This window comes from Parasteatoda tepidariorum, chromosome 2 (assembly GCF_043381705.1).
Source record: "Parasteatoda tepidariorum isolate YZ-2023 chromosome 2, CAS_Ptep_4.0, whole genome shotgun sequence".
In the NCBI taxonomy this organism is placed as follows: Eukaryota; Metazoa; Arthropoda; class Arachnida; order Araneae; family Theridiidae; genus Parasteatoda; species Parasteatoda tepidariorum.
This window is the reverse complement of record NC_092205.1, coordinates 88924841-88947900: the sequence shown is the minus strand read 5'-3', so window position 1 is coordinate 88947900 and position 23060 is coordinate 88924841.

Genomic DNA, 23060 nt, shown 5'->3' with positions numbered 1-23060 from the left:
ATTTATGAATACCAATCCTTCGCCCTATGTCAATTCCATCTTTCTTACTTACTACGCTACACTAAGTTCGTCAAAAAAACCTTTTTCACCTATTAAATCACTTTTTAAGAAACAAATTCCCTTCAAAGCCATTCATTTTTTCCCTCCATTTCGATTCCTAAACTGCCGCGTTTTCGGTAAAAGCTATCTGCCAGTGGACAGAGAGGGGGAAAAAAAGTAGGGAAAAAATGAGACCGAAAAATGAAAGAGTTCTGGGTTTTTAATATGAAGAAAATTACTTTTTCCTCTTCTTACGAGACATTAGTATAAAGCTGAAAATAGTACTTCCACCCACCCCCCTTCCAGCCTAATTATAATTGGCTAAGGCAAAAGAGGAGAAAAGTTCTCAAAAATGGTGACTTGCTCCTCACTTTATGCCAATTTATACTCATTTTTTCACCCCCTTCCTCAACGTCTTTCATTTGGTGTTCTTCTCTCTTTATCTTGACGAGTCTTTCACGCTTTTCTACGACTTGTCGTAATTGCTCCCGTCAGATTGGCTCATTTCTTTCCAATCTTTCAAAAGGTAGAAAGAAAAAAAAACCTTTCCTACCCCCTTCTAAGTTAGAAAAGAAAAAAAGAAAGAAAGATTATGACTTTTTATTGTGATGAGGGGGCTACTGTGAATTTAACCTTTCAATAGGACATATATAATTTTTTTTTTCTGGTCCCATTATCAGAGTCTTCTTTTTTTTTTCTTCTGTTCTCAATAATGAAAGTGGATCATCTGAAACGCGATAAGCATTCGATTCATTTATTTTTAATGTTCGGGATTCTCTCCCCCCTACCCCCTTTTTTTTCTCCTCTTGTCATTTCAATATCAACATTTTCTTTTTCGGGGAAAAGAAATTTTTCAAAAAAAATCATTTTTTGCCAAGTGGAACTGAAGAATTTATTTATTTGGCTGTTTTTGGAAGTCTCGGTCATCGCATGAAATTACATTTTTTTTTACATGAAATAGCTTACAGTAATAGTTATTCTACGGCTAGGATGTTGATTTCAATCTTACAATCTCAAACAAATCTTCAAATACTAAAAATTTATTTAACATCAAAAAAAGTAATTAAAAACAACATTGAAAATAACCTTGAAAGGAAAAATAATGCTCTTAAAATTTTTCAAAACATGTTTTAACTAACCTTTCTTTTCTTTTTTTAAAGTTATGCCTCGTATTTTGACACTTCCTTTTTTTTTGTTATTACCCATTGGCAAAATGGGTGTTGTTTTGTGTTTGATGGCGTGGCAACGTATTTGGACGTCATCACACTTTTTCAACTGTGTTCAAGAGTAATAGTAAACAGTGCGCATGCGTCGTCATTGCATACATTAAGGCTCCTATACTATGATGGGAGCTGAACTATTCGTCATGTTGGAGAAGACAAGTTCCTGGCCACCTGGAAGTAAAGTTCGCTTATGTGTGGTAAATATCATTTATTTATTCGTCATTGTATGCGTTGCTATGGCGACCACTGCTGTTAGATAGTTTTTTCAAGGTCTGGTTTCTTAGGACAAGCGCCTTATCTCAGCGTCAGCGGGACGTCAACGTCCCGCTGACGCCAACAAAATACTGGTTTGTTAGCTCAAGGCCTGGTTTCTTAGAACTAGCGCCTTATCTGGGCGTCAGCGGAAAGTTGACGTAGAGCTGACGCTAAAAAAATACTTTTTTGTTAGCTCAGCGTGAGCAGTCGGTCCAACGCAGACATTATCTCTCATTGCGCATGCGTTAATAACGTAAACAAATATTTATTTTGAATTTGTATTGATTTTGTTATTGTCGACCAGTGTTTTAGAGAACAAATAATGACTTTGTCCAAGAAAAAACACATTATAGCTGAGCTAAATGAAGAGTGCTATGTTTAATGAAGAAGCTATGTTTAATGTCAAAATCAAAATCTTGGCTGATTTCAATGTGCTGTTGGATGTTGTCCGCCATTGCTTCTGTGGTTAACGTCACGTTGTAATCCAACTGCAGTTGAGTTGGACGGCAATTGTAGTTCAAGATGAGCGTTCGATGACGTATACTATCAAACTCACAAATGGACCAATCAGAGGTTAACGCTGATTTCCAGCTGACGGCGTCCTGTCCTAAAAGAAACCAGGCCTTTTGAATTATTTTTTTTAAATATTTTTTTAAGTTAAAACTTCAAAATGAACTGCACAACTTCGATCAACTTCAAAGCCATAATCTCAAAAATAGAATTACTCAAGTCATAAAAAAAATCAGGCTAACATAAGCATTAATAAAAAAATCGACACTATAAGATCAAATTTTAAAAAAAGCAGATGATAATTTTAAAATTTCTTGAAGTTGACTACTTTCACCTTTGAGTTTTTTCTGTTAATTTCCCCAGTGAATTTTTTTAATGTTTCTGCGTAATGTTAATTTAAATTATTTTAATATTCATTTTGTGATATACTTATTTATAATTACTATCTTGGCGGTGATTTTATATGATATGAGTACTGAAGAAGGAAAAGAATTTTGTGACGTCTTAAGAAATGTGTATTGATTGGAATTGAAAACCAAAGAACAAGGATAAGAGGACAAATCAACTGATGCGGTTTTCAGCAACCAATGACAATTTTTGTTTATGAAAGTCAATTAAGGAAGAAAAAGAAACATTTGACCAATGGGTAACCGGTGATTGCAATAATACAATCACAATTCTCTTCCTTTCGTAATTCTTAGCGTCGTTATTTATTTTTATTATTTTTTTTATTATTATTATATCATAAATTTGATGTGTTTAGAATGTTTATTTTTGGAAATTGCTTTTCATTATCATGGCTCCAAAGGATCTGCTCATTTTCGCTACCATTGACAGGTTGATGGGATAATCCCAAAGTATCTGTAACTTGTAATTACAAATTAAATATAAAAATAAGGTAATAATTAAAATAAACATGCAATTTATGAATAAGATAAAATATCTGATAAAGATAATTATGAATTTTATTAATTTTTAGTTATCTTCAATTACATTGTATTATCAAATGTTTTTGTAGAAATTTTTCAAATTGAAAGATTGCATATTTTTCAAAAACTTTTCACGTATTGAAAAACTCTGTCCAACAACAACACTCGTTATTGGAGAATATTTGAAATGACAAGTCTCAAAGCAAAATTTACACTAATTCATAAAGAAAAAGAAATAATTAACTAGTAAAATTTTTCTCAAAATGGAAAGTATCAATCCTAAGTTCATGAAAAATAAAAATGGAAAGAAAATCTCTAAAACAATGACCAGAACAAAAAAAAAAAGGACATGAACATTGCCCTAGAGTAGAAAAACAACCCCAAATGGGGGGGGGGGAATGCTCATCAACATTTCAAGTCCTGTTTGTGATTGTTAGATTCAAGATTCAACCATTCTTAACGAGCATTGTCTGTGCTAGTGCAAAACGACAATGTGAAGAAAAGCTACTCTTTTGGTAATTATTAACGCATTTGTGATGCAATTTTTAAATATTTAAAAAACTATCCCAAAGTTATAATTCGGTACAGTACAAGTTAATTGAACTGTCACATTGCCTCTTTGCTGCCAGGCTCCTTGGATATGACTCTTGGCCCGAAAAACATTAAAAATGAATTTTTCCAAAAAGTTTTTAGGTGGTGGAATTAAGTAGAAATGGCTCCAGAACTATGCTTGGTTCTTAAAAAGCGAGCTATGGTCCAACAGACTTAACAGTGTACCATCCAGGCATTTCCGATTGCGTCATTAAATCCAGATTGAGCCGTGATGGATCAGGTGATAGAGCGTTCGCCTTAAAATGAGGTGACCCAGCCGGGTTTGAATCCCAGCGATGGCAGGTCGATACGAATCCATATCGACCACAGTGCTGTCGTAAAATATACTCAGTGGTAGACGGATCATGGGTCCCCCTTCCGTCTGGCTAACCGTGGGAGATTCTCGTGGTCTTCCTCTCCATGTAACGCAAATGTGGTTAGTTCCACCAAAAAGTCCTCCGCGAAGGCAATTTTCATCCAAAACTTGATCCAGGAGTTCGCTTGTCTTCTGGATTGGGTTCAAAATTACAAGTTGAACATTAGTAGTCGTAAACCCAAAAATTGAGTCAGCTGTGCAACGACAGTCATAAAATAAAATTATATTAAATCCAGGTTCTCGTTAAATCGAGGCTCGTTATAAGCGAGTTCCATTGCATATACTTATCGACCAGGTGTTCGAGAAATAAATAATGCATACTCTATTCATTATTAAGACTGTATACTGTAGACTGTATACTCTATTCATTATTAAAGCGTTATAGATATTTGTGAAACATTATTAGTTATGAATGGTACATAATTGATGAATGAGCTTAAATAAAATTAATTTTGAGAAAATAAGTAAATAAGTCTGTACAGTATTTTAGGCAGAAATATATTTAAAAAAAATACCATTGCACATTATTGCTTATTTCGGTATTTTTTTAATAATGTAGCTTTAAATAAAGTCTTATAAATTGTGGTTTTCTTCAGTATATGGGCATAGTTAACAATTTTCTTAAAACCAATAAGAACATGTGAACAAGCGTAAATTACAATGTATGCATTTATCTCGGATGACATGAGGAGAAACTTAACTCGGAAATCAGACAAACAGATATATAACGGCAGAATAATATGACCATCTTAACCACACGAAGAGAAATATCTGCACCATAATTTATTATACAATAAGTCATCGTTTTTCTTTTTCTTTTTTTTTTTTTTTTTTTTTTTTTTTTTTTTTTCTTTACGAAAATGACTGTTAACGGTCCATAAAACGAACATTGCAGGGGTGGGGGAGGAAAAGAAAAAGAAAAGGCACACCTTCTTAACTTGATAATATTTCATGCAGACTTTTATTATTATTATTATGGTAATAACTTCGTAATTGAATAATTTATTGAAGCTTTTTGCGCACCATAGTTGGTTATTACATAAATTATTTTAGTTTTTTTAATTTCATTTACGAAAATGCCTATATTAACAAACAGCAACGAAACAAAAAAAACAAAATAAATAAAAAAAAAAAAAATAGGAGGATGAGAATAATCTTTTCTTCTTCTAATTACTTATTACATATTCTTATTATTATAAATAAATATTGTTTCTATGGTGGAATCTTCGTAATTGAATGCGCACTATGTTTTATTATAATTATGCAAATTATACTCAGTTCTTAATTTTAATTGGGGCTATTATGTGTTCTATTTGACTAACATAAGAACAAAACAAANTATCTCGTATGACATGAGGAAAAACTTTACTCAAAAATCAAACAAACAGATATATAACGGCATAATAATATGACCGTCTTAACCACACGAAGAGAAATGTCTGCACCGTAATTTATTATACAATAAGTCATCGTTTCTCTTTTTCTTTTTTTTCTTTACGAAAATGAATGTTACGCTCCATAAAACGAACATTGCAGGGGTGGGGGAAGAAAAGAAGGGAAGAAAAGGCACACCTTCTTAACTTGATAATATTTCATACAGACTTTTATTATTATTATTATGGTAATAACTTCGTAATTGAATAATTTATTGAAGCTATTTGTGCACCATAGTTGGTTATTACATAAATCATTTTAGTTCTTTTAAAATTTCATTTGCAAAAATGCCTATTATGAGCTCCATTCAACAAACAGCAACGAAACAACAAGAAAAAAAAATAGGAAGATGAGATTAATCTTTTCTTCTTCTAATATATTTATTACATATTCTTATTATTATAAATAAATATTGTTTCTATGGTGGAATCTTCGTAATTGAATGCGCACTATGCTTTATTATAATTGTGCAAATCATATACTCAGTTTTTAATTTTATTTGGGGCTATTATGTGTTCTATTTGACTAACATGAGAACAAAACAAAAAAAAGGGTTAATCTTCATTACTTCATGCACACTTTATTATTATTATTAGGGCTATATCTAATAATTGAATGCTTTATTGAAGCTTTTTGTGCACCATACTTTTGTTAAATACACACTTTTGACACTTTTATTATTATTATTATTATTATGGTTATATCTAATAATTGAATACTTTATTGAATCTTGTTGTGCACCATACTTTTGTTAAATACACACTTTTGACACTTTTATTATTATTATTATTATTATGGTTATATCTAATAATTGAATACTTTATTGAAGCTTGTTGTGTACCATACTTTTGTTAAATACACACTTTTGACACTTTTATTATTATTATTATTATGGTTATATCTAGTAATTGAATACTTTATTGAAGCTTGTTTTGCACCATACTTTTGTTAAATACACACTTTTACACTTTTTTTATTATTATTATTATTATGGTTATATCTAGTAATTGAATACTTTATTGAAGCTTGTTTTGCACCATACTTTTGTTAAATACACACTTTTGACACTTTTATTATTATTATTATTATGGTTATATCTAATAATTAAATACTTTATTGAAGCTTGCTGTGCACCATACTTTTGTTAAATTATTTTTGATATTTTAATTTCTTTTGAGAAAATGGGTATTATGTGCTCCATTTAACCAACAGCAACAAAAAAAAGTAGGAAGATTAAGACTGATCTTTTCTTCTTCTAACCACTTAATACATATTCCTATTATTACATATATAAATGTTACTGTGAATGACAGAAATTGGTGATTGTTGACTTCCACCGGTGAATGCTGACAATCACATAGTCGCTTTGGTGAATGCCCGAAATATATACTTGGTCTAGTTAAGTGTCACTGCACCGGTGTACATTTGCCCGGTATGCCCTACATCAATGTTTTTTTAAGGTCAAGTGCTAATGTCCAATATGCGTTTAACCGGTACAGTGATGTTTCTCCCAATCTATCTTCAGCAGATATTAAAATATCGAATAAATATAATAATATCAACGAATAAATTAATATTAAATAGGATATAACAAACGTATCGAACATTCACCAAAGCGACTATGTGATTGTTGACATTCGTCGGTGAAAGTCGACATTCTCTTGATTTCGATCATTCACGGTACGGTAACATGCATGAATATTGTTTCTATGGTAGAATCTTCGTAATTGGATGCGCACTATGTTTCACTATAGTTGTGCAAATTATACTCATTCTTTAAATTTTCTTTGCGACTGTTATGTGCTCTATTTGACTAACGAAATTTGAGAGCGACTATAATTTGAATCGACTATAATTTGAAAAACGAAACAAAAAAAGGATTAATCTTCATTACTTGAAATTACACTCTTTTATTATTTTTCTTCTTCTTCTTCTTCTTCTTATTATTATTATTATTATTATCATCATTATTATTATTATTTTCATTATTATTATTATTATTATCATCATCATCATTATTATTATTATTTTCATCATTATTATCATTTTCATTATTATGGTTGTTATTATTAAAATTATTATAATTATTATTATTATTATTATTATTATTATTATTATTATTATTATTATATGAATTGTTGTCATGGTGACGTAATTGAAAACCTATGGAATGAGCACCATAGTTTGTTATTGCATAAATGATCTTCACTTTCTTTGGGAAATGACTTTTATGTGCATCCTGAGAGGAACATGGCAACAAAAAATATGAAATAAAAGGCTTAACTTCTAATTACTTAATTACTTTTATTGTAATTATTACTTCTTCCTATAGAAGTCTTTTGAGAAGAATATACGTCCCCCCTTTTGTTAAGATGATTCGTAAATGGATTGGATGAAACGAGACCATCTCATTTAATTAATGCAAAATTCTTAATGAGGTCTCCCTAAACATCAATGCCAAAAAGCGGATTTCTGCTTCTGCTCATTTAAATCACCGCCCCCGTCTTCTTCATGGTCATTAGTAATTGCTTTTAATGAATACCCATACCCTTTCCCCATACAGCCGACTAAAATAGTTCCCTTCCTTTTCATTTTTTCCCCTTTTTTCCTTCTTCTTTCTGTGGGGGGAAAAAAGTCACTTTTCCCTTTTCTAAAAGAGTTTTAATTAGCGATTTTTGAAAACCGGGAGATTTTTGGTCTTTGTCTTTGACGACTTTATTATTATCATTTGACGCTGCTTCTACAAGGATGGGGGTTTATCTCTAGCGATAAGATAAAATTAATAATGAGGATAAAAAAAAAAATAATAATAAAATGGAGTTTGGTGAAATGTTTTTTTTTTCTCCTTCCCTCCTTCCTCCGTCATTCATGGAGAGTTAATTGTTGGCCGCATTCAAATGAGCCAGAGACTGAAGGCGAGTAGAACAATGTGCCGCCGCCCCTGTTTGCCTTTCTTTCTGTTCGTTTGTCAATAAACCCTGAGAAGATGAATTGCAAACAAAAGAGACATTTATTTTCATCAACTAATTTATGCATCTGTCTCAACACCTTTCTTAGAAATTACGTTAAGAAATCTATACAACAATATAATACACATGTGTGCAGGGTGCTCTGTAATCACCTTCCTTAATGCATATTTTTGGAAGCCTCGTCAGATCTCAAATTTCAAACACATTAGTTGTCTTTTTGCGGACAATTTTCGTAAAAAATCTATATGGATTTAAAATACTTTTCTTTAGTTTAAAAAAAAAACTAATTTCTTCGTTTCTGTGAAATTTAACATCCCAATGAGTTTATTTCTCAGGTTTTGCATCCGAGAAAATATTTATTCAAATACAAAAACAATCGTGTATGTTGCGTGAAAATCTGCTTCTAATTTTAATTTCTAATTCAATACGTTTGTTTTGAAACTTGATAAAAATCTGACTGTAACATTTAGTGTTCCTTCAAACATAAAAGAGTCCTATATAAAATTTTGATAATGTCCGGTCCGCCATTTGACTGGTGTTTTTAATTGCTGACCTCGGCCTCGTGTAAGTTGGAAACCCCTGCTATAGAGCGTCTGATTTTGAATTGAAAGCTTATTTATTTGTATAATTATTTAACCCTTTGAAGCAGAATTTTCATTAAACACGTTTTTCATTATTTTCTATTAATTTATGTTATAGTAAGTGCAAAATATTAAACGTGGAATTTTAATAATTTATAGTTATGAAATAGGGAAAGATTAAGGACACTTCCTCGGCAAGTATAAACTGACGGCTTATTTTCGAACAATGATTTTTCAAGTCTCTTTTTATTTAGATATACGAGAAACAGTAATTCATAATAAGAATTTAAGTTCACAAAATCAACTATTGATGCATTTTTGAAAAAAAATTTAAGGTTAAAAAATTTTTTTTCAAGCTAATTTCTTTTGGATTTTACATTTTAGTACAAATATATAATTCCGATAATCTAACTGATTGTTTTACTATTAGACTTTTTCTAATTAAAAAGTACTAAGATGCGTTTTTACTTGTAATTTGAGAATCAGAAAATAAATATATAAAAGAGACATCGGTGTCCCATCTGCACCAAAAAGTTAATAAATTAAAAAAAAAAAAAAAACNTAAAAAAAAAAAAAAAAAAGTGCATTTAACTTCAGTTAATAAAATCTTTCTATATATAAAAATCTAATGAAGGCGTGTCAGTTTGCCATTATTGTCCTTGTATTTTTACTGGCCGTAAAAATCACGTGGTAGGATCCAGTTCCTCCTAATTCATTTCCATATTGTTTTGGTTGTCATCAGCATAATATTAATAAAAGTCATAAAAGTAATGTTTTTCTATAAATATTTTTGCATTCGAAATTTAAAGTTATTTTCATGTACTGCTATTATTATGCTTTTAATTCGAGAGTTTAAAACTAAGAGAATTGATGTTTTTCAAAATTATTATTATAATGTAATTCTGCTCTACATTTTAAGATAAAGTTATCTGGAAAAGTGGTTTAATCTTATTAACCGTTCTACAATTATTATTTTCGTGCAAATAACATTAATATACTGTTATAAATTACAGTTTAAGAGATCTGTTAAATGATTTAGAACTTAAAGATCAGCTTTATGTAGAATGAGATGTAAGAAAAATAGTATTTAATATATCCGCCCGTTTGGTAAACGAAAATATTAGATTAGAGTTGTGAGCTCATAAAATTTGTTTGAACAATATAATGTTATAATAATATAAATGTTATTTTTAAAAAAATTATTACTTAGAAAAATTACTTCCGTTCACCAATAGATTTAATTATTTATGATACTAATAGACAATAATATTTGGACATGGGAAAGTGGAGGCTCAAGCGTAAGCAAACGGAATTCCTTTTCGTACATACATTAAGTGAATAATTTTAACTCTAGTAGAAAAACTGTTTTACGCCAAGAAACAACAATTACTGAGAAGCAAATCATCAGGGTTGTTGAGCAGCAGCGAACACGGGGGCTTAGCCCTTTAGTATAATCATAAACAGAAAATATACCGGAGGAAAAAAAAAGTTTTGACACTTTCAGTTGCATTATTTTTATTTTTTTTTCCTCCAAAAGAAAAAATTTTTTTCGCATTTTGCATTTGTAATTGAATTGAGTCTGCAAAAATTTTTGATCATGCCAAAAAAGAAGTCTTTGTAGTTACGTTTGTTACACTTGTAGATACGTTATTATTAAAATATTTACATTTTGCATTTGCTTTGCAAGATATATAGTTGTATTATAATCTCCGCTTAACACATCTATTACTATGATATAGTCTCTAGATATTTAAAAATGTTCTCGAAGAATAAGATGCTTAATCTTTATTTTTATTTTCAATTATTATTTTTCTCTTTTCAAATTTTATTTTCATTTATCTTTACAATCTATTTGTCATTTTTTTTCTTTGAAATCGAATACACAATCGAAGCAAAAAAAGTTTGTTTTAAAAAAAAGAATCATTTAATTTAGCAGTAAAATAATAAATAAATGAGTGATTCAGAATGCAGTAATTATTGCATAATACAATAGTATTTTCATCGAGAGTTCTTTGTTGATGAGTGAAAGGTCCCCCCTTCATTCCCAAAAGTACGGAAAGGTTTAAATATTCATTTCCTCTCAACTGATTTGGTGGTAAAACAAAAGAATTCCGTTCTCCATCCAAAGAGAGAAGGCCGGATGGAGATCCTGACAAAAGAAGAAATTTCATTAGCAAAATGTAATTAAAATATATATCTTCTGAAGGCGTTCTTTTTGGCGGCGACAGTTATTTTGTCAAAGGAGTTATGACAATTATTTCGGATCACTGGACCAAGACGACTAATTGCCAGAAACTACTGTCTTCTTTTGATCGGAAGGACGATTTCTTTAAATAAAATTTAAAAAAAAGAAGCATTTTTCTCTTCACAACATTTAGTTAATTCAGTTGCTCTTTATTAATTCTCATTTTGATCACGCGTCAAAAAGTAATAATAAATAAAATAAAAAGGTTACTTATAACTTCATGTTGTTGCTGATGTTATCGTCGGCTATTTAGGCAGAGGGGGTGCGATTGTTCTTATTTTCCAGTGGCGCCATCTATGGCAAAGAATTCGACTTCTGCCACATCCACTCATACACCCATTCATTCCTCCACAGATCGCAATTTTAACCTGAACCAGAGAACGATCAATCTCCAATTCAGTACCCCCAGAGGTTTTGATTTGCTGTGGGAATATGTGACTTTGTGACCCGATAGATTTAACATGCACCAGTTACTGCACTGGGAGTCTTCGCCCGGCTAGATTCGAACTCCTGTTCTCACAAGCGTTTGTCCAGCACCTTGCCAACCAGGCTGTCCCGGCCTACTTAATAAATTCTTCATAACCTAATAAAGGCAGAGATAGCCTATTTGGTAGGGCACTGGGCACATGACCAAGATTTCGTGGGTTCGATCCCCGCCGGCCGAGGACTCCCCGTGCAGTAAATGGTGACTGATGCACGTTAAATCTGTCGTGTCGCAAAATCTTCCATGTTCCCATAACAAATCAATACCTCTGGAGGGTACTGATCCAGGAGCTTCCTTGTCTTCTGAATTGGTTCAAAATTACAAGGCTACGGAGTTGAGAATTATTAGTAGTGGTAAACCCAAAATTTGGTCGGCTGTTCAACGACGGATAAAATAAAATAAAAATAACTTAATAAATATATGAGAAATTTGAATGCGAAACTCTAATGAAGAGCGACATTTTAAATAATTTTTGATATAATGACCGAATTTTTAAGCAAGCTGTAAAAAAAAGGTGTAATACAGCTCTCCAATATTGGTGTTGAACAACTTTAAAAAAATGTGTAGAGGCCCACTTAATTTCAATTCAACACCGAATCAAGCATTCATATTCACTCTAAAGGAGGTAATTAAATCTTAGTTACCAATAATGAAGAATTCTTACACCAAACTCAGGCGCATTCACACCAGTCATGAAATATTTTTATTCCTCAATTTTGATGCACTTTGGGATACCGGCAGAAGATTGTTCACAATCGAGTACGAAATGGTGTGAGTTAGCTGTTGTTTTGCAGATTACAAACAGCAAAAACAAAAGTTCAACGTTACAAATTGTATGAGGGAGTGAACACCTACTCGTAGATGTTGGGAGAAGGAAATAGTAAAGCCAGACACGGAGGGGGAAAGGGAAGAGCGAACGAATTACAACTTATTTTTTTATAAATATACGAGAACAAACTTAATTTTTGAAAAATATTAACTTTCACATTCTACACACACGTATTTGAGGCGTTAAAGAGGTATCCCAACGAAATAGTTGTTATCAATTAAACATTAAGTTTAGTGTTAGAATCGAGTAGTTATTGAAGTATTCAAATTGCTATTTAACTAGGAATTGAATTATTAGTGTTAAAGAGGTCTCAAAAATCAAGCACGAGGGGCTGGAATAGCCTGGTTGGTAGGGCACTGGGCCCATGTCCCTACCGAATGGTTCGATCCCTACCGAAGACTCCCTGTGTAGTAAATGGTGACTGATGCAAGTTAAATCTGTCGAGTCTCAAAATCCTCCATGTTCCTATAACAAATCATACTTCTGGGGGAACTGATCCATTAGCTTCCTTGTCTTCTGGATAGGGTTCAAAATTACAAGGCTACAGAGCTGATATTTATTAGTCGTAAACTCAAAATTGGGTCTGCTGTTCGATGACGGCATTAAAATAAAATAAAATCGAGCCCGAGAAATCCGCGAAGGCTCAGAGGATAGAGCGTCCGCCTTCCAATGAGGTGAGCCGGGTTCTATACGAATTCCGCTGATCGAATTGCATCGTCCATTAAAATTTCATGACAAGGTGGATTTTAGCTGAGCATACAAGATTTTGCGAAAAGACACCTTATAATTACCTAGATTTTAAGATTATTTTCACCTTGAGACTAGCTTTATTCAAGGATTTTTCATTCTTGAAAACCCTAAGTCAAGCTCGATTTAAGGTCTTTATATAAAAGGTTGTTTTACCAAGGTTTTGGATAAGGGTCATGTGAGTAAAATAGAGCAGATTGTAACAGATCTCGTTGTAAGGTTAGATGGTTTACACGTAAACCGTATCACAAACCTTTTTTGGTTTACATTGAAATGTTTTTGTTGAGTTAAAATAAACCTTATTTTGTTATCTGGGATAGCTCAAATTAGTGTTAAATTGAGATCTATTTTTGATCAAATTGAGCGAAACAAGTTACTATAATATGATTCAACTTACAACCGCATTGAGGCTGCAGCAAATTCGAACGATGTTGTGGTTCAACACACTCCGAGTTGTCGTACCCCCACTCATTCGCTTGTAACCTTTTCTTACAAAGTATTTATAATTGGCCAGAAATCTTGATAAAGATTCCTTTTTTAGCCAACTTCATTTTACTTTGCAGATAATCTTTCATAGGTTTTATTAAGTAAAAATGGATTCCCCCCCCCTAATCTTTTTTTTTGGGGGGGGGGAGAAGAAATTTTATTATCGAAGTACGGAGCTCTTATACCGAAAATGCGTGTCTGATAAAATTAAAAAGAAAAAGGTAGATCACGCACCTGAAGGGACAAAGAATTATATAAAAAGGAGCAAAGAAAGACGAACCGATTATTATTCAATAGGGGTCGGTGTCTATTAAGCGGTGTTCTGCACGTAATTGGGCGGTGACCGCTTCTTTAGTGCCCTGGGTGAAGGGAAGGAATAACAGGAAGCGAACTTTGATTAACCATTCCAGGTAAGGCACGCATCAGCAATAATTAGTGTGCCACCATTTGCATAATGGAACACGTTCAGGTGGATCGAAGAATCGAGAAAGTAATGGGCTGTCGCTGTTTCGATGTCGAGTCCATTATGGAAACTTGTCATGGAAACAGTTTATCGAAGCTTTCAATGACCAAGATGTGGTCATGAATCTATGATAACATTAATTGGAAGTCATCTATTCTTTTAGTAGAGTCATTTTAAACCTTGTCATGCCCTCTTTAGATTCGGAGATGGTCTCTCTCTTTTTCAGATTTCATTAAAGTGGATGATATACCAGAAACTACTATCAATTTAAAATGAATTACAGAAATTACGCTATCTTGAATTTTAGATTCCTCAATTTTACGATCCTCAATTTAGAGGGAAAAAATTGAAGTCTTTAGAATAAAGGATGTATAAAAGAGGCTTTTAGTATAAGATAGGAAAATGAAACGCCTCTGTATTGAAGATGTAGTCATGATCGATTAATTGTAAACCAGAAAGTTATCGATTGTTTAATACGGCACGCTCTCTCTCAGTTTTAATCAAAGTGAGTTATTATCAGAACCATTTCAATCTTAAAATAACACTTTTAAGAATCCTTATTTTAAAAGAAAACTGTCGACTAAAATCTTTAGTTCTTAATCTATTTTATTTTATTTTATAACAGTCATTGAACAGCCGACCCAATTTTTTGGGTTTATGACTACCAATGTTCAACTCCGTAACCTTGTAATTTTGAACCCAATGCAGAAGGCAAGGGAACTCCTGTGTCACGTATTGCGAGAAATTTGCCTCTGTGGAGGACTTTTTGATAGACTTAACCCAAATTTACATTACATAAAGAGGAAAGCCACGAAAACCTCGCACGGTTAGCCTAACGGCAAGGGAACTCTAATACATGATCCGTCTACCACTGAGGATATTTTACGTGAGCACTGTGATCAGTGCTAGCTGAATGCGGAATTCATATCAACCAGCTGTCGCTGGGATTTGAGCCCGGTTCACCTCATTGGAAGGCGAACTCTCTATTTAACGCTCTATTTTTTAATCTATTTTATTTTATAACCGTCGTTGAACAGTCGACCCAATTCTGGGTTTACGACTACTAATGCTCTACTCCGTAGCCTTGTAATTTTAAACCCAATCCAGAAGACAAGGGCACTCCTGGATCGAGTATTGGGTAAAATTTTGCCTTCGTGGAGGACTTTTTGATGGAGCTAACCCGCATTTGCGTTACATGGAAAGGAAGACCACGAAAATCTCCCACGGTTAGCCTGATGGCAAAGGGACTCTAACCCATGATCCGTCTACCACTGAGACTATTTCACGTCAGCACTGTGGTTGGTACAAGCCGGATGCGGAATTCGTATCGACTGGGATTCAAACCCGGTTCGCCTCATTGGAAGGCGAAAGCTCTATCCCCTGAGCCATCACGGCTTCCTCTTAATCTATTGAATTATTTCACTTAGGGATAAAAAATATAAGTGTAAAAAAATGTAAGTGTATCTCAACAACTAAAAATTATGGCATCTACTTTCCGCTAAAATTCCGTAGTAAAACACCTTATATAACTCATGGATCTAGGTATTTCATTACACCAAGAATATTCTATTACACTACTTGGTGTAAAGTAGCCACCAACACATCTTCTTATGGGAACTTAATTATCTTTATTAAGTAACTAAAATCATACATGCCATTTTCTTTTCTTTTTTTACTTCTGCTTCCGTGGAATGTTCAGCATCGTGCGAGGCGAAAACAAACGTTCACCTTTTCGTGTCATTTGTAACGGCAATAATGACGGCAAACGATTTTAGCCCATAATTTTTGTTTTGATTTATTCTCCATATGAAAAAAAAAAAAAANAAAAAAAAAAAAAAAAAAAAAAAAAAAAAAAAAAAAAAAAAAAAAAAAAAAAACGTAAAACTGCTTTTTTTTTTTTTATCGTTGAGAACACTTGCGCTATAAAGAGAGTTGCTTTAAAAATTTTAGGGTATTATTACAGTAAAGGGATCGGATGTTGGTGATAAATGCGCTGTTTTGCATTATTTGCATATTTGGTTGCTTTTCATAGATAAGGCATTATTCATAGTTTATTTTTGGTGATCATTTTTTAACATTTAAGATTTTTTCCGGTACTTTGGGAATATCGACCATTTTCGCCAAACCCGATATTATCGCCGAAACTCGATATTATCGCCAAATGATTTATAATTATATAAATGGTTAGATTAAAGAATAATTTATAAAAGAAGTAATAATAATAAAAAAAACTAGAGGATTTTTACTTTGTTTTGATTCTTTTTATTACACTTTTTTATTACGTATTTTTACACTTATATTATTTTTATTATTATTTTTCTTTGATAAATGTAATGTGTTTAGAATGTTTATTTTTGGAAAATTATGATGGCGCCAAAGGATTTGCGCATTTTCGCGAGCGTTGACAGGTCGACTGAATAATCCCAAAGTACAGGTCGACGGTATAATCCCAAAGTACCTTTTTTTCTTCTTTTAATTAATTTAATGAATATTTTTCATTCTAAGAACTTCATTCGTTATTTGTGATTTTATTTTCTTTATAAATAAGTATAAATTTTTCATTAAATCCGAGATTTTAAATATCTTAGAACAACAAGTATTGATTTTGAACGGAATTTTTCTATTCACAAGATTTATTTTTGGACAATAGACAATTGTTCGATTTGAAGAATATTAAAAAAACATGAAATAATAAAGTGAAATTCTGTGATGTTCCTTAAGATAGTTACTAAAAATTGACAAACTCCTATTTATTTTTATCGTATCTGTTTATAAAATAGATATTTATTTTAATTGCCTTATTTTACACTAAATTTATAAATACTAGTTAGAATTTATCTATATTTTTTTCATAAAAAAAGCTAATGTAAAACATATTTCCGAAAATTTAAAAGCATTTTTTATTTTAAGCTCATTTTTGGTGGTTTTTAGAGGATTTTTTATTTTGCATTTTTTTCAGAATTTTTAGGCCCATTTGCATCCAAGTCATGGCTAAAATTTTTGACTAAAAATGTAATAATTAAACTGCGCAAAGTAGAACTTTCACTGTAGCTTTTTTTCCCCCTCCATTCCAATACACAAATATTAAAAAACATTTGATATGTTACGTAAACAAAAGCACAACGCTTTTATAGTGGAATCTTCTTTAGTGCTGGTACTAAAAAAAAATCTGTTATGGTTGGGGGGGGGGAGTTATGCAACAATCACCATACCTTCAAAAAGGAATTGAGGGGGAGGGTGTAAAATAAAGATAAAAGAAAGAGAAGGGGGGTGGAATGCCGGGAGTCTCCATGATTGATGAGAATATGCTTCTTCGGCTCCATTTCCCGCAGTTCCTGTCTGCCGCGATCCCGAATTTCCGGACAAGTCACCCACCAAGCGGCCCCATCACCCATTATTCATCCTCTCCTCCAAAAACTCCTCCTCCTCCCCCTTTTTTTTCCTTCCCTCCCATTTCTTTTGGTTAGCGCCTCCCATCTCTAAGCATACACAACATAATATTGTTGTCTTCGTGTTTATTATGGATAGGGTCTCAAATGGCGAGATGTGAGAAAAAATAATGCGTCTCTTCAATTATTGCAGATTATTCAACTATTATAAGCCACTACGATAATATCACTATTCTTTAATTTAAAGTCTTAATTTTTTTTTTCCTCGGAATGCCTACCCCGCATGAACAGCGATCACTTAAGACAGGGGTCTGTCCAGACATTTTGTGAAAGGTCCGTTTTTGAAAAATTGTGAAAAAATTACTCGTAATTTGTGAATATAAAATAAACGCTAAGTCACGTTCTTTCAACCAGGTTTCGGCTTTTGTGAATTCCTGCAAATAGGGTCCTGTTATTGCAAAAAACTTTTTTCAAAAGGAGTTTTTAAATTGTAAAGACATACAAGATTATGCTCAACGCTGTAAAATTATAATAAAAAAATTGAATTTTAAAAAATAAACAGCAATTGCTGCTACTAAATTAGAGATGCAACTTACAAATATTTGGTATTTAGCCTGTACTGCTCAGCACAGAATATTCATTTCGGACGAATAAAGGAAGAAGCGTCTGCCGAAGACAAAACTTAGTTCATTTACGTTTGTCTTTCTCCCCCCCCCCTTCCCGGGAAGGGTTTATTCGATTAACAAAACAATAATGAAGATAAACAAATTTGTGAAGGGTACGATTAAAAGATAAAAACGGACCCTTCATAAAATAATTTAAGTTAAAATATTTCGTGAAGGGTCCGTTATTATGAAAAGATATTTCGTGAAGGGTCCGTTAACGCAGTGTTCCCCAACCTTTTTATCACCGCGGACCTGTCAACGTTTGATAATTTTACCGCGGTCCGATTTAGGGGGGGGGATTGATTGTTTCTATTTTAGATTATTTTAATTTATTAATTTTAATTCAATTTTATTTAAGCATGCCTTCGAAATAAAATGCAGTTACATCAAAAAATAAATATAAAGTGATTTAACATTTTAACTTACTAGAACGAAAAATCAATGAAAATCCTGAGCTTGTTTCTTTGCCGTGAGACGGTTCCATCTGGGGGTAATCGTTTTAAATCATTAAAAAATTTATGTCACTACCTTCAGGGGCCCTTTTTTTTTTTAATAAATAAAATTTTAATGGAATACAGATATTTTTAATTTGGGGTAAGAACCTAGGAATTTAAATTCAGTTTCAATTAAATGGGTGGCCCGGGACCATTTGATCCACGGACCGGGGGTTGGGGAACACTGCGTTAACGGACCCAAATTTCTTCTAAACGGACCCCTGCTTAAGAGGACGCCATACCGAGGGAGAAAATTTTCCTCGCAAATTCTCTTTCTCCCCTCATTACTAATTTAAAATTTGTAGCACAGAAAAAGACAAACCTAGAGTAAACCATGAAGTTTCACACACTACTGAAAAGAAAATTTTAAAATATACAAATGAAAATAAATTATGAGATGTTAACTTAGGGTCATGCAACGGAGAAGTTCTCACCTAATAATTTGTTTGCATTTTAATATTTTGAAGTATTTTTTGCGGCAATTGAAACTTCAAAACTTACTCAAAGTTTGCCTGAACTTACTTTTTCTTTCTTTTAAATTAGTTATGAAGGAGAATTTTGAATGAAACTATTCTTCCGCGGTATGGTGTCCTCTTAAAGTTATGATCCACTGACTGGAATGAGCAGCGATACGAATTCCGCACCCGGCTCGCACCGACCAAGGTGCTGACGTAAAATATCTTCACTGGCAGACAGATGGGGTAGAGTCCCTTTGCGGTCAGGCTAACCGTGGGAGATTTTCCTCTGCATGTAACGCAAATGCTGGTTAGTTCCATTAAAGAGTCCTCCGCGAAGGCAAATTTCTATCCATACTTGATCCAGGAGTTCCCTTGTCTTCTGGAGTGAGTTCAAAATTACAAGGCTACGGAGTTGAATATTGGTAGTCGTAAACCCAAAATTGGGTGGGCTGTTCAACGACAGTTATAAAATAAAATAAAATGAACTAACCCTAAATATAATAGAATAATGGAGTAGAGGATATTTAACGATACAAAATCAGACACAGAAATGTACTTTTCCTGAATAAGTTTATCCTCTTTTTAGGCAAATCTGGATCTTTGATCCTGAAAATACAAAAGGATAGCTATATCTGGAAAACATGATCTTTATAGTTTAGACAGGAGAGAGGTCGAAAGTTTGGGCCATTTAATGTCACCTTTTTCTTGCTGAACAGTGTTATAAAAAATTTTATTTTTAAATTTTTTTTCTTCCTAAATACTATTAGAAAATAAATTTTTGTAATTGTTAAAATAGATGTAGAAATTTGCTTACCTTATAATTCAAAAATGTTTTGACCACCATTAAAATAAATAAATTAAAAATACTTGTAAAAATTGAAGTCTGTGTATAATTTTCTTTGGATTAAAGAGTTTTATAATGGGATACCTGCAAGTGACGTTGTGTGGGTATCGCGATTCTGATTGGTTGTTGAAACGTGGCATTTGCTTACGTTAGCAACTGTTATATTCATTCTATTTCGATTAAGCCAAGCCCGTCATGTACCAATTCTCTTAAGTGGCACATTCTAAATTCTTTCACAAAGCTTCTTTCTCAAACATTTCAATTCTTTCTCTATATATTTACATAGAGACTTAACACGAAGCTATATACTTTTATTATGATGGGTAATTTTGTTTTATTTTGAACTTATGAGATAATTTTTTTTAATTCCGTCAAAATTTTAAAAAAATGTACTGTAGAGCTATTTAAAAACACATTCATTAGCTATACAAAATAAATATTATATTTAAACATTCAGGATATAGTGTCACATTACAAATTATTCCTTAAGGCAAAAAAAGAAGAAGAAAAAATTTTTTTTAGTAACTATTGCATGCAATAATGAATAAGCACTCTTTTATTTATCCATAAATGTATAACTCAAAAGCTGACAAAGCATAAAAACACAGAACTAACATAACACAGCTTTATTTTTCCTCTATTCACATAATCATAACAGCACTAACAATTTAATAACGCATAAAAAAAATGCTAACATCGATAACATGTAAATAATAAGGTTTAAACATATAGTAAATACAAATTTGCAATAAACAATATTTTTTTTTTATAAAAAAATACGTATTTAAAAGAAATTTTAATTTGCAATAAACAAATTCAATACAAAAATAACCACTAAAACAGCAGCACCATCTATGTTAAACAATGAATACTATTATTAAATCTTATAAAGCAAAACAAAATCAATGTTATTAGAGGAGATACCAGAGATTATTCTTATTTAAATTAACTTACTCAGAAGATAACTTGATTTACTCAGATTCCTAAAGATTAATCTTATTTAATGCTAAAATAAATTTAATGTTCTTAGAGACACAGGAGGTTATTCTTATTTAAATTAATGTTCTGAAAAAAGGCTTGATTTAATCAGATTTCTAAAGATTAATTTCATTTAATGTTCTTGAGAGACACAGATTATTCATATCAAATTTAATACTCTTACAGGAGATGTTGGTTATTCTAAGTTTATGTTTTTACATGATATACAGCAGCTTATTATTATTTTCTAATAGTTGTTCGTACGAACAAATAATGATTAAAAAAAACATAGTTTATGTAACATAAATATGTCACACTTTCCTGTTTTGCTTTTCTTCATTTAGTTAATGAAATTCCTTATTAAATGTGTCTCTTTAGCGAGAGAGAAGAGCATCTAAAATTCACTAAGTTTTTAGAAGCTTACTATTTTATTAAATGAATGAAGATTAAGCTCTGAGAAAAAAATTACAAAATATTAAAAAATTATCTCTTTTTATTATTATTTCATTTTATTTTGACGAATGTGCAGTGAGATTTTTATTGTAACTTTTGACATCTGTAGAAATACATTTTTTTTTCTTTCAAAATTTCAATTCAAACGTGTTTTTTTTTAAAAAAAGATCTTTTAATTAGTGATACAAAAAAAATACAAATAATAATTTTTTTATACATAAAAAAATACATATAAAATTCAGAATTGAATGAGATTTTAAATAATTTAGGTAACTTCCGCCGCGCAATTGAAAAAATAACGCGAGGTCTTTGCAATAGATTTTAAGATAAATTTTTTTGTCAGCTATGAATGTTATGAACGCTAAAATAAAATTTCAGAAAACTGACTTAACAAAGTAGTTTTTTTTTTTTTTTTTGAAAAAAAAAATTGCAATATATGCATATTGCAAAAAATATAAAAATTTTTTTTGCTTACGTTGACTTTTCTATTGCAACGTCTATTTGCTTACGATGGCTTTTCTATTGCAGATTTCAATTTACTTATGTTTTATAGGTTCTTTATCGCTTCTTGTATGCAACAAGTTCGGCTTATGTCAAAGTTCGAGATTTAAGTAATTAAGTTATCATTTATACCTTTTGTTAGAAATTTTAAAATAATGTTCAACTTCAAAGGAAGCATCGTAAGTTTGCCAAAAATTATGGATTTTTCTGCGAGCGTACAAAAACCTGTAGATTGTTTAAGAAAAGAACTTTTTCCGAACAGATTTCCACTGTGTGTATAATAATCTCAATAATTTAAATTAAAATGATCGTCCATTCAATTAGTTATTAGGGAAAGAAATAGCTGAATAAGACCTCTGCAACAGGCACATTAGAATTTGTAGGTTTCACACGAATTAAAAAATCTATGCAAAATTTCTATTTTGAAACAATTCTGACAGAAGATTACAAATAATAAGCTTGGGGCCAGAATAATCTGGTTGGTAGGGCACTGGACCCATGTACAAGAGGTAGTGGGTTCGATCCCCGCAGGCCGAAGACTCCTCGTGTAGTAAATGGTGACTGATGCACGTTAAATCTGTCGAGTCACAAAGTCCTCTATGTTCCCATAACTAATCATACCTCTGGGAGTACTGATCCAGGAGTTTCCATTTCTTCTGAGCAGGTTCAAAATTGCAAGGCTACGGAGTTGAATATTAGTAGTCGTAAACCCAAAATTGGGTCGGCTGTTCAACGACGGTTATAAAATAAAAAGAAAGCTTTAAAACATCCCTTCAAGTCAAAACAAAGTTTTTAATTGATATTTTGATTTTATATCTTACTAGTGAAGTAAGTTCAAGATAGCATTTCTGACCAGGTTCTAAAAATACATATTAAGAGCAATGAATACAGCACCTTCTATTCCTTAGTTCATAAGAATTTTGTCTTTTCGTCTTAATTTCTCCGATAATTAAAATGCTTTAAAATATAGAGGTCACCATAAATGAAATGTTAAAATCCTTCATTTTTTACAAATTTTCAATGCTTTTTTTCTCTGTAAGCTGCAGCGGCCTTAACAAGATTCAGAAATTGTCACTTGAAATTTCAGAATGGGGAAAAAAGTTTTCCCCTTGTTCCC